This window comes from Mirounga angustirostris, unplaced genomic scaffold (genome assembly GCF_029215605.1).
Source record: "Mirounga angustirostris isolate CCGP_5_RB_7025 unplaced genomic scaffold, mMirAng1.0.hap1 SCAF_2, whole genome shotgun sequence".
Lineage (NCBI taxonomy): Eukaryota > Metazoa > Chordata > Mammalia > Carnivora > Phocidae > Mirounga > Mirounga angustirostris.
The window spans coordinates 59554534-59570067 of NW_026991710.1; the positions used below are offsets into that span (position 1 = coordinate 59554534).

Sequence of the window (15534 nt, forward strand, 5' to 3'; positions counted from 1 at the left end):
ACTCTGATTTATGTGCAACACAAAATGAAAATAAATAATCTTATGGGCAAGAGCTGAACACAACATGACCACACACTTGCTTTGATAGAATTCTTCCCTGCAAGGGCCTTTGGTTGATCTTTCATGACCACCAGATGTCAGTGTAAAACAGAGCAAATTGAACTAGACCTAGATGGGGAAAAGGGGAATCCAGTCTTAGCCTCAGATATACTTGGTTACCTTGCATTTTCCTCAGGCTGCTAGGGAGATTGAGCTTTATCAGATAAATGAACAAACAAACAAATGAATATTATCGATTAGATCAAGCACAAGGACATCAGAGGACCAGATGCCTTTCAGTGACCCTCAGGTTAGGGGCTGATAATCTGTTTTGCCTTATATTTCCCTAAGATCACCTCACAGCAGAATCTTTTCCAGAAGTAGCCCTTGGTTTCCTGAGGAGCGGGCAAGCATTTCACGACAACACAAGTACTTGTTCCCTAGCTCACGATGAGACAGAGACTCCTGGGGTAGAGTGAAATGTTTAATGAGATGTCTCCGAGTTTTTCTTTCTGGTAGCTAAACAAGGAGTGTCACCAAGCAAGGAAGAGCCAGCTCTATGAGATGCCTCTCCATACTGACTTTGGACAGTCATCGTTGTGTCTTCTGACTTTAGTGAATGTCTCCTTGCTTCCTTTTCCTGTTTCTGAGGAAAGATGTTTCGCACCCTGTTTGGAATTTCCAAAGAGGTGGTAAAGTTGTTTTCAAGACGCTTGGTACGTGCGCAAAGCTTTGCTGTGACTAACAGAGTGATGCACCTACTTACACCAGCCAAATGCAGTCGGAGATTCTAGCTGACGTGCTGGTGCGGCTACCTGAGCAAAAGATACATGAAAGGGGGAAAAAACCCACAGGTGCCCCAGCCAGTGCCCACATTATGAAAAACTACATGAGGCTTTAATCTAAAATATGCTAAGGAAATTAAAGGGATTTATTACTGATACTGGTGCTTTTCTCACAAAAACATTAAAGATGTGAGGATAAGGATAGTGACATCTGTTGAGTAATCAACGCTTCATACAAGCAAAAAGAGGTGTTAAATAACAGGGGTAAAGGAAAGTCCTGAATCTATATTCAACTAATTAAATTGCACAAACTGGGACGTGTTAAGCCTGAGTATTTTAGATGACCAACTGGGCAATGGCATCTGGCAAAAGAGGTAGATGGACCTTCTCTTAGCCGACATTCACAGAAAGGCAGTGAGTGTCCTGTTAAAGGAAACTTCCACCTCACTAACCAGAACACCTGTGGAGGGTTTTGCTCAGAGCAGAGATGACAAACTGGACTCCATCTATGGGAGAGGGAAGAGAATCACAGAGTCCCAAAACCTTTTCCTTTCTGCAAGGAATGAAAGTTTCCCTGAAGAGAAAACGTGGGTAACAATGTGATAGTTCTTTTCAAATACTGAACGATTGTCCTATAAGAAAGGCCATGCAGTTTATCCCATGGCTCATATTCACAGAGCCAGCATTGATGAGTGGAAGTCACGGGGGGACAGATTTGGAGACAAAGTCAGGGCTACCTACCGGGAGCTAGAGGAGAGACATGGAGCAGATTTTTCCTCACTAACCTCAGAAGGAACCAACCCCACTGACACCTTGATCTTGGACTCCTAGCCTCCAGAAATGTGAGACAATACATTTCTTTTAAGACACTCAGTTTGTGGTACTTTATTATGGCAGCCCTAGAAAATCAATATAAAGTATCTAAAATCCCTGTACCTCTAAACTTATTGTTACATGAGAAAAAATAAGTACCTGTTTATTTAAACTAAACCACCAGTTGAATTTTCTATTTCTTATAGTGGAATGCAATCTTAGCTAAGAGATCCAGAAAGGGAAGAAAATTAAGTCATTTGGGGGGGGGGGTAACAACTGGGATAAGAGAGTTGGGTCATGAATTTCAAAGATGCCAAAGACCTCCTTTTTTAAATAGGAGATTCGTATTTTATTTCTCCAGCGACATAATTGCAGTTGAATATGAATTAAAGACCTGCTTACACACCAAAGCCAGGTCCTTTGGGTAGTTTGGTCAAATAGGTAGAACCCCCAGCTGGCTCAAAGAGAAGCATCTACTCCTTGGCTCCAGTTTTGGAATTCTGCCAGCCTTGAGCTCAACAATTTCTTCAGTACTCTGAGGTGTCAGATCTCCATGGTAGTTGCTATTTCTTTGAGCCATGGGTACACTTACCCAGACCCCTAAATATTTTACCTCTGTAAGAGTGAAAAGTTTGTCAGGTATAATACCCCCAACCTTTTTTCTAAGCTTTCTCAGAATGGTCTCCTGTATGGATGGTATCAGAGCTTTGAAGCATGCAAAGTATAGTAGGAGAACTGAATTTGATACTTTCCAACTGGCTTTCCATTATACATTGTATAAAAAGTTGCCACTTCATATACTCCCACCAGAGATACTGTAGAACTTCATCCTTGTTCATGGCCAAGATAGGTAGCCATCCATTCTGTCTTTGGGCTAAATAGAAGCACAGCTGCTATTTTGTGCCCATCTGGATAGTTTGGGTTTTTTGTTTGTTTGTTTGCTTTGGTTTTTTGTTTGTTTGTTTGTTTGTTTTTTACAACTGCTTCTATCCTCTAAGCTATTTCTGGTGTGAAATCAAATGGATCCTTAGGTAACCCATGATGAGGATCTGGGAGATAACATGGAAAGACTGAGGCCACAAAGAAAAACCAGGAGGGAGCAGACTTGAATGACACCAAAGAAGGTGATAAAATCTGAGTGTAGGAAATTCCAGAAAGGGAAGGATTTTGCTTGAAGGATGAAACATAATGGTCTAGAAGGATAATGATAGTCTGATAATTGATAGAATTCCAACACCACCTCCAAGCTTCATGGTAGATGAAGGATGAGAAATCAAGTTCGTTCAGCTCAAGAAAGCTACAAGTGAAACAGTGACTTTGAACTGGAGTGATGGATGATACATACACCTTAAAATGTTGGTTATCACATGGATTATTCAAATAATTAATGCCCAATAAAATTTAGGAGCCTAAATTATCTGAGTGAGTCTCAGATTTGGGAGGGATTTTATAGGTATTTAGTTCAATCTCACACCAGAGTAAGGGTGCTTGTCCTTGAGTTTTCATCTCAAGTGGAAGGCATAACCCCAGCCTTAGAGTTTCCCTTGGTTATGTGACTGTATGTGAGAGAATGGAGTGAGGAAAAGAATGGTTAATGACGCACTGTTCTGAATGTGCTGACTCAGCAGATTATTTTTAAACACACCCAATTTAAACTCTCATTTTTTTTCCTTCAGATTCCAGAACAAAGGGTCCTCTCCAAAGAAAAAGCTCTTGTGACTATAAATATACACTGACAAACTGCATACCGAATGTCTCAGAAAATAAGGTAGAATATCACAATTTGCTAGCATTCCACAATCTGCAAAGGATAGTAATAAATATATGTTTATTATACATCATTTTACTCCTTAATTTCTTGATATACTACCATAGTCCTTCAGAAGGAAAAGGATGAAAAAAGTTAGACTTCCAAAGTGAATATATATTCTGCTCCCTGGTCTTTCAGAAATCTACCAGACCTGAGCTACAACAGGATGAATATTCTCTTTGCACTGGGGACAACTATTGACTTACAACTAAATCTGACCAAACAAAGTACATTACTGTTTTTCCCTTCTCCCTCTTCTGTTAGAAACAAGGAAAAAAAAAAACAGGGGTGCTTGGGTGGCTCAATCAGTTAAGCTTCCGACTCTTGGTTTAGGCTCAGGTCGTGATCTCAGGGTGGTGAGATTGAGCCCTTCTTAGGCTCTGGCTCAGCCCAGAGTCTGCTTGTCTCTCGTCCTTCCCCACTACTCCTCCCCCGGCTCGCTCACTCACACGCGCTCTCTCTCTCTTTCTCCCCCTCCCCGCTATATAATATTTATTTATTTATAAATAAATAAATAAATAAAATCTTAAAAAAAAAAGAAAAAAACTACAACAACAACCAAAAAAAAAAAATGTAAAAGCAAAATGATCTGAAAAGTGCTCACTGCTGGGAGGAGAAGCCGCTCTGGATTTGGCAATTTGTCATCCTGACATTTACTGCCTGATGAACACTAGCTTGCTAGATTTTGCAGAGCTAGGCTAAGTGTGACAGACCTCTCTAGATATTAGTTGGAGAGCTCATTAGCATAGGTATTCATTTGGATTTGGTTTTTTGAAGAATGAAAGATAAGGTACTGATTAAGTGCATCTAAATGATGTGCTGAGGAAGCACACCCAGGGGTGCAAACGCCTTACTCTTGATTGAACAAGACCTGGACACCAGGAAGGACTCCCAGAAATATGTAAGTTTGAGCCGCCCTCCTTGACTCTTCTTGAAGTATTGAGGGTTAATGTGATAAGACAAATAGCTCTGTTCATAGATAGTATTCAGTCTCTGCAAAAGGTACATTTTATGTTTCTGGGATCAAAAAAAAGTATCCCAGAAGTGATATTTTTCAGAAATATATGGTTCTCAAATGAAGTAAAGTAGCTGCGATATACAAAATCATACAATTTTCTTTACTTTTCTATACCTGAACGTGGCTTACCAGCCCCAATTTTCATTGCAAACAGAAATACTTAATGGTATCATTTCAAGAAAACCTGATTCTTGTGGTTTACTCCTCAGGTTCTTTTGGCTCATTTCTCTTCAGCTCAGGGATTACTCCCTCTCTTACTCCTAAGTGGCATCTGGATTTGGGTGAAGCTTGTGTTGCATCCCAGAACAAGTTGGTGGGTAGGTGGGGTGCCTTGAGTCTGTGTGCTCTCGTCTAACATTAAAGAAAAACTTATTCTGACACTTTTTAAAATGTTAAGGGAGATTTTATTGGCCTATTGTAGGGAAGAGAGATAGGGCTCAAGTCCAAATACAGAAGGACAAGTGGGAATTTATAGCCAAGGAGCAGAGTAAGGGGAAAAATCACCAAGAGGACACATCATGGATGGGGGATACTTACTAAACTGACCCAACAGGATTCTTGCTAAAAGGAGGCCAACGATGCATAAATCAAAGTGCGGGAATCAGGAGCTTGATCAGATGTCATGGGTGGGGGCTGACTCAGCAGGATTCTTTGTGAACACTGAACTGGGCAGGACCATGGTGGAAGTGAGGTTGGAAAGAGGGTTCAGAGGAGCCTGACCAAAGTTGGGTCATCAAGAGCCTCTGCCAGTCCTTGCCAGCCTCCACTGAGGCACAGCTCATCCTGCTGGTCTTGCGCCTCAGTCACTTCCCTCCTAGCATCTGCTGCTGAGGCCCTCAACCCACGGCACCCTCTGCTTCTCAGTCTATTCATTCTTTCTAAGCCCACTGCTGAAGTCTTTCTGCATGCTCCCAGGGACTCAGAAACTAATCTGCATTCCTACATGATACTGGGGTGCTCAGAACTCTGGGGATGCTTTTGGTGTCATCCACATAGACATCCCCCATAAGCTGCTGTTACTCTAACCTGGAAAAGTTTGGGGACTTCTCATCAAGATTCCCATTCTCTTTGGCTGCTTTTTGAAAAGCCAGGAGTTGTCCCTTTCATTCAAAAACCCCCATCATTTACCAAGGGTTTCCACTAGTGTGGACTAATAAGGAAGGAAGGAACTGTTCTAAACCTGCCAAACTTTACCTCAGATTTGAAGAGAAGAACTGGAAAAGCCCACAATATAATTGGAATTGAGAGACAAAAAAAAAATGAGAAAATAAGAGCAAATATTTCTTCCTTTATGGAATGTTTTTCAATTGGCAAATTACCATCTAGGATTAACAGACATCCCACATATAAAGGGTAGTTCTGAATTAAATTCTGCTAACATTTTTTTTTTTTTACATGTATGGAGTATAATGTTACTTGATTCTAAACCAGGAAATAATTTTCTCCGCCCCACATTCTGTCTGTATAATTTCAGTATATCACTGTCTGTAAGAACAGGCAGAAATCTGAAGTAGAAAGAGTACTTGTCAAGATGTCAGGAGGTCTGGGATCTGTCTCAGTTCTGTCACTAACAAGCTGGGTGATCTTGGGTAAATTATTGTGCCCCTCTCAACCTTTGTTACTACATCTGCCAAATGATAGAGATCTGAATATGTAAGCTTCTTTTTTGTTGTGATATTTGATGACTCTGTTACTGGAAGCTGGGCTCCCAGCTGGAGGCCAAGAACATAGGACACGTCTGTGCATGTTCAGCAGACTATTGTGGCAGCCAGCCCACTGGCCATCGCAGGAAGACCCAGATGCTTCTTGGAAGAACTCATTGCGAAGGAAGACGAAGCGAGGCTCCAGAAGCCTGACTGACAGCAAAGTCTCGGTTGACAGAAAAGTGGTTATTTTGAATGTGTGATAGTATTTATCATTCTTGTCCATGTCTAAGTTCAATGAAGAACTAACTCATTAATTAATAACAAATTAAGAAAAACTGAAAGACGGGGTTCGCTTAAAAAAAACTCTAAAAAATATGGAGTCAAAACATAGTGTTTAGTGACCTTCTAACGAACTGTCACCAAAAGAAAGTGGGCATTTGCAACATGCCAGAGCCAAAGCAGAATCCTGGCCCCTAAGAGCCTCCAGTGTTGTTGCACTGGGCTTGGAGGAAGCACAGCTGCACGCAGAGAGGGCAGGATGCCCACAGAAAAACAGGTGCATCACGCGGGACACCCTGGCAATGCCCAGGAATTGGTCCCCAGCACTTGGTGGTTCCTGGCAGGAGCACAGTAGTTCCAGAGGATTGCCATTAACCTCTGATAGACTTTTCAGAGGCCAGAGGGCCTGACTGAGCACAAACCTAGCACACAAATACTGCTTTCGACTGCACAACGTGCATGTGCCCTTCTTCCAGTAACAGAATCAAATTTTTCTTCAGGAAACCACCCCTCCCTCCCTCTCAGTCTTAGTAGTTTGAATACAATTGATCCATTTCCCTGCTCCAGGGGGTGAACTTGAGTCCCAGAAAAGGCTAATTGATAGATTCCATCCTTTTGGCTGTGGTGATTATATTATGGACTGGCACATAACCAAAGTCAGGCCATCAAATGAAAGTATAGGACTTTTACAGAATTTTTGGAAAAGAGACATTCTGGGATTGCAAATGGCAGGAAAACGGAAGCCTAGAACTTCCAGAGACTGATACATGGCAAAAAGCCTGCCTGAGAAAGAAACAAAAGGCAAGGGTTGTGAAGAATAATGCAAAACTTGGAGATAAGGCAAAATGTTAGGTAATACGTCCTTTCAGGGATGAAGGCCTCCCAAAGACGATCTAGGGAACTGAATTTAGTTTGACTCACTCTTTTTAATTGATTAAAGATCCAGAAGTAGTGAGTCCCATGTTAACCTGCAGATATTTGTCTGGTAGAGATGCAAATGATGTCTGTCCAGTGGAACAGATCATCCTAAACATTTCAGTTTATTGCCTTGTTGGATATTAACCAGTTTATGTGTCCCTCCAGCAATCTTATTTTAGCATGCCTCTACTGAGTTGCCTATAAATGCCTAGCTTCTCAAATGATGGTTGGACCAGTTTTAATATTGTTATTGTTCTCTCACTAATTAACGAGTTAAATAAAGTCTTTGACACATGGTTTATTTTATATTCACCTAAGAGTCATTTTTAAAGAGTACTTTTTTAAAAATTATACTTCAACACAAGAGATGAAGAAAAAAAAAGAAATAGAGAACAAGTCCTGTCTACTTTATTTCAATACCCAGATCCTGCTACTCCTACTTGTGGACTACACCATCCTTTGAGTTGATATAGTCTATATTCTGCAAGCCAACATGAGCTGGGTTTTTATCTTCTTATCCAAGATTCTGACCTCAGTTCCAAAGTTTTTCCCCACACCACCAAGCAATTCTCCCACCAGCTGCATGTCTAGGAATTCAACTCAATTCTGACACTATCTACCCGGAGATAGCATCAGACGCTACAGTTGAAGGATTCAGTCCCACAAGACTGCCCCCCACCCCCCCGGAGGCTAATCACAAGCCTAGGTTGTTTACCTGGGCCTCTGATGCACCCCTATAGGTTCCAATGTCCCCCTCCTAGCGTTTGATTAATTTGTAAGATCGGCTCACAGAACCCAGGAAACATTTTATTTTTACTAGATCCCTGGTTTATTATAAAAGGATATAACTCAGGAACAGTCAGATGGAAGAGATGCACAGGGCAAGGTGTAGGGAAGGGGGTGCAGGGCTCCCATGCCCTCTCCAAGTGAGACACCCTCTTCAAATCTCTTTGCTGTCTGAACTCTGTTCTTTTGGCGTTTATGGAAGCTTCATTACAGACGTATAATTGACATAACTCACTGCCCACTGGTGATTGTTTCAACCTGTTGCCCCTCTCCCCTCCCTGGAGGTGGGGGGGGGGTGCTGAAAGTTCCAAATGTCTAATCTCTGGGTTGGTTCTCCTGACAACCAGCCCCCATCCTCAAGTCCTTCCCAAAAATCAACTCACTAACATAACAAAGATACCTTGATGGCTGTCATCACTTAGGAATGAGGATGAAGACCAAATATATATTTCTTGTAATAAACCACAATATCATAGTAGCCATAACAGTGGTGATAAATACTGGTGAGCTCTACAGCCAGAAAAAAAATGTAGTTTGATACCCATTTGAATATACAGCCTGGTGAGATCTGAGAAATATAAGATTACATGTTAAAAGAGAAATTTGTAGTCTTAATTTTAGCTGAGGTCCCCAAAATAGTAACTACTTTCTGCTACCTCCACAGTGTGCCACCATTAAGGCTACAAAGGCAATTCTGAAAACCAGTTTTGTGACCCTTAACTGATCATTAGCATTAGCTTATAAGAAGAAAAAGGTTGGAGAGGCTGAGAAAAGTATGGGTATTGGAAGACTGTACTATGGGGGATATTGTCACTGTGCTGTGAGCTCCCATCTCATGGGGCATACGGAAAATCTGCCTTCTCCAGACCTCAAGTGAGGAACCACTCAGAGAATGAGGTGTGTGGGCAGCTATCTGAATACAGCGGAGAATGTAAGGAGCTTGAGACTGCAGCTAGTTACTGCTGTGATAGAGAAGTAAAAGTATAGTGGCTGCATTGGGTTTGGCAGGTGTTCCCAGAGTTTGTTGGGGTGAAAAAGGCATGAATATTTCCTGTAGATTAGATGTGGATCATGCACAAGAAAGCTGGTTTCTTAGAAGTTTTCTTAGATCTTGTCTAAGAAGACCATACAAAGGTCCAAGGGCATCTCAGCAGAAAGAATCTAGAAGGGTCTCACTAGGTCCCTAGGTGGTAAAGGAAGGAGTCATAGCAATTAAATGAAACAGTTGCCCTCCCTTTTGCCAAAGGGACTTCAGGCAAGAAATCATAGTAATTTTTTTTTTTAAGATTTTATATATTTGACAGAGAGAGAGATAGCAAGAGCAGGAACACAAGCAGGGGGAGTGGGAGAGGGAGAAGCAGGCTTCCCGCCGAGCAGGGAGCCCGACGCAGGATTCGATCCCAGGACCCTGGGATCATGACCTGAGCCGAAGGCAGACGCCTAACGACTGAGCCACCCAGGTGCCCCGAAATCATAGTAATTCTATAGTTCTTCGCTTGGTCTGGACATATTAAACTTGAACTGAGACTGTATTTTGGGACAAAAGAGTAACCAGAAAATTCATGGGCCTTGGTTTAAGTTTCATTTCAGTGGATGGGAAAGAGCTATAAAAAAAACTTCGAAGCAGACTTGAAAGATTTGCACAGAAGGTAAATTAGGCTGTTTTCTCATGACATTCCATGAGTCCTGCTTGGTTAACATAACCTTTATGAACCTATGAAGTCTTTACATTGCCTTGATTATTACATGAAGTAAAACCTTTTTTTAATTTAAAAATATGTTGTTAGGTTGATGGTGAGCTTTAGAATGAGAGAAATATGGTAATACAGCAAAAACACTGCTGCCCGTTAGCACTCCTTTCCCACCACCACATCAGAAACTGCATAGATCATATTTTATAATGAAATCTGACAGCCTGAATTAAGGAGCAGTGGCCTTTCAACTTCTATTTGGGCAATACCACATTTCTGAAATCCCAAGAACTGTACTATCAGGTACCCATCATCAGAAGAGGTGACAAGGTTGTGATCAGCCAAGCTGTCCAACAGAAAGGGCTAGAAAGCCTAGCACTTCCCTAGGCTCCATCTTGATTTTGGCAGCATCACCTTCAGAGAACCCAAATGTCAGCCACCGCCTGGTGTCTCCAGGCTCAGGGAACAGGGCAGGACAGGAGAGCAGAGACTGCCTGGGCTCTAGAGAAGTTTTCATGCCAGAGAAGGGAGTGACAGTGACAGATGGCCAGAAAGCTACCTGAACAGAACAGAACCAATCAGTTTTATCAGATGTTGAAAACATCAAATGATTAGATTTTATTTCACAGCTATTTAGACTCCTGAGGAAACTCTTTCTGGGTGAGGTAAACAGTGATAGCAAAGCAAGCTGTTTTATCTCCTCTTACCTACAGTCTGTCCCCACCCTCAGGCTGAGAACTCTCTTTCTCTTCCCTCCTGGATGGTGAGTCTGTGAGAAACTGACGAGCTATAGGTCAAAGTTGTGCAGTTGGTTCTCTGAAAACCAAGAGAAAGAGGCCAGTAGAGGTCCAAGGGACCAATCCTGCTTACTCCCAGGTTGCTACTATAACCAAAAGTCAGAAATGTCCCCTTAAAGTTGGAAAATGTCACAAACATCTCCAAGACACAGTTATTTGGGAATGAACTACTGAGCCTCCAAACTAGAGAGCCAGTTTCAAGCTGGTAGTCAGGCAGTCAAGAAATCTTGTGCCTCCTTGTCTCAGGCACGGCCACAGACACTGACCCAGGCCACAGGGAAACTTCCAGGTATGAGGGAAGATGGTGTCATCCTTTCTCCTACCATAAGAAAATGGTCCCCAGACTCCCCGGCATCATCACTTCCCTGAGCACCTGCTTGTCCCAGGAAGCCTGGGCCAGGACATGTCCAGTGTCTATTGCCTCTCAGTCCCAGACCACATTTTTCTTCAGTCACATCCACTGGCAAAGAACAGCTTCTTTCTTTCCATCTGCCCACCTCTGACTGGACTGCTCTCCTCTGCCATTAAGTCTTGGTCAGAAACCTCCCTTCTACCCTTACAAATATCTGTAACTTAGAATTCGGGCTGAAAGGATTCGGTCTTAGTCCTTTTTCTGCCACAATACCCCTGGTCTCCTTTTGCAAACTTGCCAATCCCCTGCCCAGAAAACCTCTATATATTGACAAAGGTTCCCAGCCTGATTAAACTTTAATCAGGCTCTAGGATCTTCCTAAGCCCATAGGTACACTTCCTTGTAAAACCAGTTTCAGCAAGAACCCTGCTAATTCCATTCTACCAGAACTCTCCACCCTGGATATCTCATCAGGTTCCTCATCCTCCAACATCCTCAGGTGATGTCTGATCCCCCCTGGCCTGCGTTTAGCAAGAGTCCCACCCTGTCTGTTTACCAGAAATCCTCTTTTGCCCTTGATGTTTCCACTTAGTGATTTTGCATGAACTGACCCCCACCACGCTGCTCCTTGGCTATCAATTCTCACTGGCCCCTGCTGTGGTCAGGTTTAGCATGATCTCTCTCTTCCACTGTAAAAATCCATTACAGTGGTCTCTACACCTATTGCAATGGTCCTGAATAAAGTCCACCTTACCATCTTTAGCAAGTGTCATTGAATTTTTTTCTTTAATAATATCAATAACTTCTTTTTTTAAATTTTTAAATTTTATTTTATTACATTAATCACCATACATTACCTCATTAGTTTTTGATGTAGTGTTCCATGATTCATTGTTTGCTTATAACACCCAGTGCCCCATGCAGTACGTGCCCTCCTTAATACCCATCACTGGGCTAACCCATCCCCCACACCCTCCCCTCTAAAACCCTCAGTTTTTTCTCAGAGTCCACAGTCTCTCATGGTTCATCTCCCCCTCCGATTTCCCCCCTTCATTTTTCCCTTCCTACTATCTTCTTCTTCTTTTTTTTTTAACATATAATGTATTATTTGTTTCAGAGGTACAGATCTGTGATTCAACAGTCTTACACAATTCACAGCACTCACCATAGCACATACCCTCCCCCATGTCCATCACTCAGCCACCCCATCCCTCCCACCCCCCCCACCACTCCAGCAACCCTCAGTTTGTTTCCTGAGATTAAGAGTCTCTTATCTTTAATAATATCAATAACTTCTGTGGCAGCAGGATTAGTACTCTGTTGTAAACTGGTGTGGATTTTGTTTCCCCAGTAGAGCATGTTTTCTAGTAACCATTCTATCATCATATCTTTGGGGAAGGGTGGGAATAGCAATATTCCACTGTGAAAATGAATAGAAATAGGCACAGGGATGTAAGGGAAGTACGAGAAAACCCAAAGACTGGGGCTCCAGTCCAGGGGTATGTAAGACCAATGCACAGAATGGAAGTGGGAGTCAGCCTCTTGTGCTTTGTAGTGGTCCTAGAACACCTCAGGCAGAAAACCAGGTAGTTGGAGTATATAATTTAATAAGAAATGTGAGGGCTAACGGATTCTGTACCCTGTTCTATTGGAAATTCTGGAGAAGACCAAACTCTAGCGTGGCCCTGTGGTAACAGTAACATGATGCCAACAGAGCAGAATAAAAACGTTAGCACAGAGTCCTTAAAGAGATACAGAAATGGTCTAAGCCAGCACACTAGGTCTTAGCATCTCATGTAATAGAGGGGACTGAGATGAACCTCAGTAGCCCAGAGGCACCATAAAGCCTCAAAGACATTGTTGAATGAAGGATGGCTCTTCCCCACCGCCAACCCCTCACCCAAGAAACCAATCACAGGAGCTTTCTAATGTGGCTTCCCTCCACGTCAAATTTATCCATCCGCCAAAATGGCCATGTGTAGTAGAAGGTTGATAAGCCATGTAAGACTAACTCCTTTTAATCCTTCCAACGGGAGACAAGGCAGTCGGTCTTCCTGGCTGCGGTTATCATGATATTAATCCAGTGTGGCTCTTTTTCTGTACCTCATCCGGGAGGAGACTGAGGAAGGGACTGTGTAGGAAGATCGGCAGACATCTGTGATTTTGTGAACAGGAGCACATCAGCTTTTAAGGCTCCTGATAAGGTTTAGGCACATCCATCTAAGTGTTAGCTCTCATTCCTTCTGATCCAAAATAGAAAATAAGGAAACTCTATCTTCTTTGCACACTTGAATGGTAGAGCAAGAAAATCTGCGACTTCATTTTATGTTTGCCAGGAAAAATAAATTGAGCTCCACTTAACCAAAAATCTTGCCACAACTAGAAAGTCCTTTATTTTTTTATTGGTTTGTTTTCCTTGTCAGAGAATGGTCATTGGGATGGTCATTAACTGAGATGGGAAATACAGGAGAAATAGCAGAGGTAGGAGAGGGAAGGATTGTGAGTTGTGTTGAAACGGAGGTTCATTCTTGTCACAGTTTTATGTCTGAAGTGCACATAAGAGGTCAGAGCTAGAAAAGCAGATTAGTAAAACTATCTGCATAGAGATCATTGTTGAAGCTATGAAACTGAATGAAATTGGTCTCAAAGAAAGGATAAAAAGAATAACTTTGTGAGGCACTTTTGTTTCAGGGTGAATGGCAAAAGATGAGTAGGAGTGAGGTAAAGCCCACAAGAGCCATGGAAACCAACGGTGAAGGGAGTTCTAAGAAGACCACACTGACTGTTCTCAGAGTTCACTTCCTATCTTCATAGGGACAGAGAAGATGGAATTAGGTCACCTGCTAAGATTGAGGGACGGAGGACTGCTCTTGGTGGGGGGAAGCTTAAAAAAGAATCGTAGACGAATGAAAGTATTGTTGGACAGTGGAGAAGATGCAGCTGAAATCATAGCTTCAAGCTCTAACACATCAAATGGGACTAATTTCTGTTGACTCCCCTACAAGCCACCAGGAAAATGTCTTTATTAAGAGAGCTAAGTTTATGGGGCGCCTGGGTGGCTCAGTCGTTAAGCGTCTGCCTTCGGCTCAGGTCATGATCCCAGGGTCCTGGATCCAGTCCCGCATCCAGCTCCCCGCTCAGCGGGAAGCCTGCTTCTCCCTCTGCCCCTCGCCCTGCTCATGCTCTCTCTCTCTTTCTATCAAATAAATAAATAAAGCCTTAAAAAAAAGAGAGAGCTAAGTTTTTTACACTTCAGGAAGAGAGAAGAGCACCTTGATAGAATCTTAGCAGCATGTTGGCAGAGGGAAGTCAGGGGAGGATATTGATAGGATTTAGAACCTGGCTGGGTGATTTTTAGTCAGGTTGGGATTATACAGAATTATGACATAATAGATTGGGAATGATGTACCCAGTGAGGCAAGGGCCTTGAAGCAAATTTTTATGGTCAACCTGTCAGTCTTATTTCTCAGGAGCAAGTATTTCCTGGAACAAGGAGCTATTAGATATTCTGTGCTTGTTCTCAATCATTAACCATAAGGACAGGAAAGTACACCCAGTTATTGTTTAGCATAGGAACAGGAAATTGTTTTGGTTTCAGTTCTCATTTTATCATCTTCTTGGGAGATAGCAAAAAAGGAGCAGGAGTAAAAGGAAAAGTGTGCGATTACTCAGAATTAAGAACTGACAAGTTGTGTAATGTAAACCTGTTAGAGAGAACACAGCTGAAATAGCAGAGCATTGAGTAGGAAGGTAGGTCAAGACTGGAAAGAGTCCAAAGTCTGGTAGAAGGAAAAGAGCAGAGGTTGAAGTAACAAATATTAGAGTCAATGAGAGTAAGAATTTGAAAATGTCCCATGATAGCAGGGTGAGTTAAGAAAGGATAACAGCATATTTTTAAACATGAGGGGTGGGAGTGCCTGGGTGGCTCAGTTGGTTAAGAGGCCAACTCTCGGTTTTGGTTCAGGTCATGATCTCAGGGTCCTGAGATCAAGCCCTGCATCAGGCTCTGCACTGCACGGAGTCGGCTTGAAATTCTCTCTTTCTCCCTCTCCTATTCCCCCTCTCCCTGCTTGTGCACTCTTTCTCAAATAAATAAATAAATCTTTTAAAAAAAAAGAAAGAAAGAAATATGAGGGGTGAAAAAAGGATTTCTAACACTGCTACTAATTACGGGTAATAGGTTCCCCTAATTATACCAATATTTATAGAGTAACCTAGGATAAATGATTCTCTTTTCCTTTTCACCAATTTTCTGATTGGTAAATTCATTCTTGGGCTTTAAAACTAGTTCAAATCTCATCTCTGTGAAGCTGTTCTGCCTGTCCCAGGTATCTCCCCTGAAAAATCTCACCGCACTCTGTCCAGACCTCCATAGCGAATCCCATCACAATACAGTAAGCATATTGTTCACATGTACAAGGGAACTGAAAACTACGTTGCTTTTTAAAACTAAAACCAACTCTGAAACAAATAATACATTATATGTTAAAAAAAAAAGAAGATAGCAGGAGGGGAAGAATGAAGGGGGGGAAATTGGAGGGGGAGACGAACCATGAGAGACAATGGACTCTGAAAAACAAACTGAGGGTTCTAGAAGGAA

At 42.2% G+C, this 15534-nt stretch overlaps 1 pseudogene; it reads right to left on the bottom strand.

Moving 5' to 3' along the window:
* Positions 1 to 2023: 2023 nt before the first annotated feature.
* On the bottom strand, positions 2024 to 15307 carry LOC123848916 (NADH dehydrogenase [ubiquinone] flavoprotein 2, mitochondrial-like; annotated as a pseudogene).
* Positions 15308 to 15534: the final 227 nt, after the last annotated feature.